This window comes from Salmo salar, chromosome ssa14 (assembly GCF_905237065.1).
Source record: "Salmo salar chromosome ssa14, Ssal_v3.1, whole genome shotgun sequence".
Classification (NCBI taxonomy): Eukaryota; Metazoa; Chordata; class Actinopteri; order Salmoniformes; family Salmonidae; genus Salmo; species Salmo salar.
In genome coordinates, this window is record NC_059455.1 from 24,459,413 (window position 1) to 24,465,412 (window position 6,000).

The following is a 6,000-nucleotide window of genomic DNA, read 5'->3' on the forward strand; positions in this document are numbered from 1 at the left end:
CATTTCAATAATGACATTTGTTATTGCCTTGGTTTGGCTACCTAGACACTTTTGTGTCTAGGTGACACTTTTGTGTCCTTCAAATGTTCCTTATGTAGCCTATAGCCATAGGCCTACAACTGTTACCACTGAGTTTGGACAATTAAATGTCACATAGGCCTATCCCACAACGGACACTGTTTTCCACCTGCCCTAAATCAAGCTGTCTTGATCCACATTCACAGAGGTTGTTGGTTGTGAAAACCTGCAGGATGCATTTTGTAATGAGAGGAAAATGTCAGTGTTTCTGACAGACTGGGTGGGTGGTTGAGGAAGGCACCTGAGCACTGTCACTGTCTGACGGTTAAAATGGCTAAAGGGTCATAGGGATGTGCTTCTCACTTTGACAGCGTGATGTCCTGAAGTCTCATCAGTGTGCTGTGTGAGCTCTGGGGCTCTGGGCTTTGACAGCCATTGTTTCAGAGAGGGGTATCACTTGTTTCAAGCAGAGGTATCACGCTCTGTAACTTTGTTAATATTTGACAACAGGAAGGATTCCCCTGGTGACCTAGGTACACATTCCTATTTTTACATTAACATTTCCTCTGAAGTATTTGATTAATATATCATTATACACACACCAAACAATCAACAACTAGGTAATATGATGTTACTTATCTTTTTAGAGTGTTACTACACAGGTATGAGAATGTAATGTAGTGTTACCTGAGAGAAAATGTTAAAAGTATGACATCTGAGGTGGATGCAGAGATAGAAGGTACAGCCTCACAGTGACCATGCCCAGATAACTTTTAATAATAAGTCTCATTGCCCAGTTAATGCAGGTGGTTCAACAACAGAGACATGTATCCAATGATCATGTAGCAGATTGATTATACACATAACCCAGTTGATATAGCAATTCCATTCCAGCTAGCTGACCGAATGTCTGAGTCCCAAATGGCACCCTATTCCCTATATAGTTCACTGCTTATGACCAGAGGCAATGGGCTTGGGTCAAAAATAGTGCACTATATAGATAATGGGGTGTGATTTGGGAGGCAGCCAATGTCTTTCTAATTAGGATGCCCACCACAGGCTCCAGCAGACCCAGGCTCATATATTACAATGTTGAATGGACAGTCTGAAGTCAGAGCACACCCCTACTGATCCTCCCCCTAGGGCCACTGACTGGCTCTTCAAAACAATTATTGCCATAACAGAGAATGGCAGTAGCAGTAAACTAAACATAGTAGATTTATTGTATGTTATTTCATCTTGACATTACCTAAACGTATTATTTGACACGCCTGATGCACATTCCACTCGACTGCTGCTGACGACGTTGAATTTCTTAAATCTAAGAAGTCATTGTGGCGGGTGAATTCTGTAAAAACAAGCTGATGTGAAATGGCTAGCTAGTTAGCGGGTGCGCGCTAATAGCGTTTCAAACGTCACTCGCTCTGAGACTTGGGAGTGGTTGTTCCCCTTCCTCTGCTTCGAGGGTGGCTGTTGTCGATGTGTTCCTGGTTCGAGCCCAGGTAGGAGCGAGGAGAGGGACGGAAGCTATACTGTTACACTGGCAATACTAAAGTGCCTATAAGAACATCCAATAGTCAAAGGTATATGAAATACAAATCGTATAGAGAGAAATAGTCCTATAATTCCTATAATAACTACAACCTAAAACTTCTTACCTGGGAATATTGAAGACTCATGTTAAAAGGAACCACTAGCTTTCATATGTTCCCATGTTCTGAGCAAGGCACTTAAACGTTAGCTTTCTTACATGGCACATATTGCACTTTTACTTTCTTCTCCAACACTTTGTTTTTGCATTATTTAAACCAAATTGAACATGTTTCATTATTTATTTGAGGCTAAATTGATTTTATTGATGTATTATATTAAGTTAAAATAAGTGTTCATTCAGTATTGTTGTAATTGTCATTATTACAAATAAACAAAACAATCGGCCGATTAATCGGCACCGGGTGTTTGGGCAGCCAATAATCGGTATCGGTATCGGCGTTGAAAAATCATAATCGGTTGACCTCTAGATCATACACTACCAAATGTATATAAATTAATTCACAAAACAGCATATTACTGTCTCGATTAAGCCATCAGCCAGTATTATCCTGACTAATTAAGGATATACACATTATACAGATAATTATTAGGTAATGGCCTAAGTATCTTGAAGTGACCACCATGTCGACCTACTTATTACTACCAAAGCCTGATGGTTTTAAAGTAGATTACTGTGCTGATGGGGAGATAATGGTAAATGTGGTAATGGATAAGTGTTTGATAGTACACATACAGTGCTTTCAGTGTATTCATACCCCTTGACTTATTCCACATTTTGTTGTGTTACATCCTGAATTCAAAATGGATTAAATATAGGTTTTTACTCACCCATTTACACACAATACCCCATAATGACAAAGTGAAATACATGTTAGAATCATCTTTGGCAGCGATTACAGCTGTCAGTGTTTTGGGGTAAGTCTATAAGAGCTTTGCACACCTGAATTGTACATTGTACACATTATTCTTTTAAAAATTCTTCAAACTCTGTTAAGTTGGTTGTTGGTCATTGCTAGATGACATTTTCACGTCTTTCCATTGATTTTCAAGCCAATTTAAGTCAAAACTGTAACCAGGCCACTTAGGAACATTCAATGTTGTCTTGCTAAGCAACTCCAGTGTATATTTAGCCTTGTGTTTTAGGTTATTGTCCTGCTGAAAGGTGAATTTGTCTCCCAGTGTCTGTTGGAAAGCAGACAGAACCAGGTTCTCTTCTAGGATTTAGCCTGTGTATTTAGCTCTATTACGTTTTGTTTTAGTAACAAAAACTCCATAGTCCTTGCCGATGAGAAGCATACAGTACCCATAACATGATGCAGCCACCACCATGCTTGGAAATATGAAGAGTGGTACTCAGTGATCGTTGTGTTGGATTTGGCCCAACATAACACTTTGTATTGAGGATATAGAGTTAACTTCATGCCTTATTGCAAACAGGATGCATTTACAATTTTTTTTTTAAATTCTGTGTAGGCTTCTTTCTCTGTCAATTAGGTTAGTATTGCTGAGTAACTACAATGTTGTTGATCCATTATCCATATATACAATTTTTTTTACACCCAACAGTAACTGTACAAGTCTTTATCAGACTGACACTGAGAATTTCCTTGTTAAAACATGCAAGAATATGTTTTACATCTTAATAAATAAATAAAAACATTAATGAAAACACAGTAATGATGAGTGAAGTGCCGCTTATTAGGTGTAGTACCTAATAAGATGTACAAACCACTGCGTGCTCACAGAGATATTGCATAACGTGGTCAAAATGGCTGTTGTTCCTTTTCTCAAACCAAAGGTCTGTCTCCGTGAATATTTTAGAGGATTCTCCCTAAGCTTAGGACAGCAAACCATAATCCGCCTTGAATCAGTAACGGCATATTGGCCAGGGCTTATGCTCTCTACCACCCAAGACAAGTCAAGGAGCATATCGTGTGAAAAGGCTGAATAAGTAGCACAGAACTTGACAAGCACTTTATTTGTGTAACATCATGTTATACTATATATTTTATGTTCGTCAATGCTTCCTATATCCTATATTGTATGTAGGTCAATGGAAACCTATACTCATATATCAGTAAACAGATTACACCACCATTTGACCAACTCCCATGGCTATAGCCAAATACTTTTCCCTGTTTTTTACGACTGTGTGTGTCCCCTCCAGAATCCCCCAGCTAGTCGACATAGAGGAAAAAGAGGCAGTGACAAGGGGGACTCAGTGACGAGGGGGATTCAGTGACAAGGGGGACTTGCTGAGCGTGGATAATTGCTGGAACTGACCCGGCAGCCGGGTCCTCAGATAGAAACGGATTTCCATTCTCAGCAAGAGAGCAATGGCCAGCAGCGACCCGGGGCAACATCACTACAGCAGGGGGAGAAATGTATTAGACATGCATCTCAATTCACTTTGTCATGTTGCATTCACTAAGAGAATGTACGGGTAAAACAGGGTAAAAGGAAAGACCTTCTACAAAGGAAGAACAAGGTTAAGTAAACCTTGTTTTGGGATGTGCCGGGACATTTTGGGACAAAAACTGAGTCTGAGTCCAGCCATCCCAGCAGTGAGTCTGTTTTGAACCAAGGTAATATTCATTTGATGAGAAATTCAAGACAGTTTATTTTCTTTTAAAGTAGATGCTCATTCCACTTGCCCAAAATTGTGACATGTTCATGTTTTTTAGAGACAGAGGCTGTCCAGGAGTGACTAAAACATACTCCTGTAGCCATCAAACAAACCATTAGTGCATTATGAAACTCCATTCTTTTCTCTCCTCATACTGAACAGACAGGGATTAATAGACCCCCCTCCGCTGCCACAGATGGACTTTGCCATGCCAGCCGACTGTTATTAAATCCTCACAATGTCTTTCTGTACTAGTCATCAACAAGTCTCCAAGCCTCTGTCTGTGAGAACTCACACTAGACCTTACAATGGAACCCACACACAATCAAGAGGGGGTGTACTGTAGCTGTGGGCCTGTGGCACATCCAGCACTGTATACCACATTAGTAGGGTCTTTGACTTTGCCCTCTGATGATAATTCTGAAATCTGGGGTTTTGCCATTAATCTAGCTGCAATACTCTTTGCCAACGGGATTATTGAGTGACAATTTCAAGAGGAACGAAAAATGTAATTCTCCTCCTAAGCCACGAGTCTATTAAAAGCCAAACAGTTCTGTCACTTAACACATAGGCCTTACTGCACAGTTGCCAAGTATTTCATAAATAAGTTGATGATGAATTTTCCTTAGAGAAAACAAGAATATTTCACGACCCGCCCCCGTCAGAAAATCCCCTTTCACAATGCTGTGGTTTGGGGATTTGATGACGTACGGGAAGTAAGAACCATGACCTGATATAAAATCAACACATGTCAACACATCCAAAAAATTGAATAAGACAGTACATCTTGTCAAATGAAAACAGCAAGAGGGAAAACCCTATTAAATAGGATGTCTTTTTTGGGGCACATCCTCCTTTTAGACCTAGTGTTTTTAGGTCCCTTAAGGTGTTGGTGGGGTGTAAAAGCTAATCCATTGCATTTAATCCCTTAACAGACCACCCCAACGGCCCCCTCACTAAGCAGGCAATAATAGGCTACAATATGAGGCATGGCAAAGGACCACAGAAGTTTACAACCATGAGAGGGACAAGGACTGGGAGAAAGCCTCTAAATACAACATTATGAGTTCAATTGATGGTCTAAGGTTAGGGGGATGTAAAGCCAACAACTATCTTTTAAATAAAAAATACGTATGAGTAGAAGGGCGCACATAAAGGCATACTCTGTAGTATCTAGAACGTACTGACAAGCGGCGAGCTCAAGATTTATTAACTTGAATAAAACATTTTTTTTATAATGATTGAGCTCGGCTTGACAGAATGCATGGTACCGTGCAAAGATAACATGAATACTATAAACTAGACAAAAAAATAGTTTATAACACCAAAAGTTTAAATATGTGAACGTTTGGAATGTAAGATAAATTCATATCTCCACAGAATGTAATTACAGTGATAGCATTCACCCAGTGTTGAAGCAATATCAGACAAAACATCTGTAGACTACCTATACAATACCATCCTCCACTCTACAACTGACTCAATGCTAACTCACTGCTCCTTGGTCTGACACTAGGCCATTACTTCTTCCTGTCTCTCTCTTCTCTTCCTGTCTGACTCAAGCCTGCCATTCATCCTTCCGGGAATCCTCTACCTTTCCCAGCCAAAACAAAGATGGGTTACTGATAACTTTGAGTACTACTATATCATAACCCCATTCCGTTCCAGCAGCTTTCTAAGGCAATGTTTACAAGAGTAACTAAAGACATTGGCAGACATTACACCCTCTACTGGTTTTTGTGACAGTCTAGTATTGGACTATCAAATGTCTTTGAAAGAAAGACACCCTCTCAACTTCAATT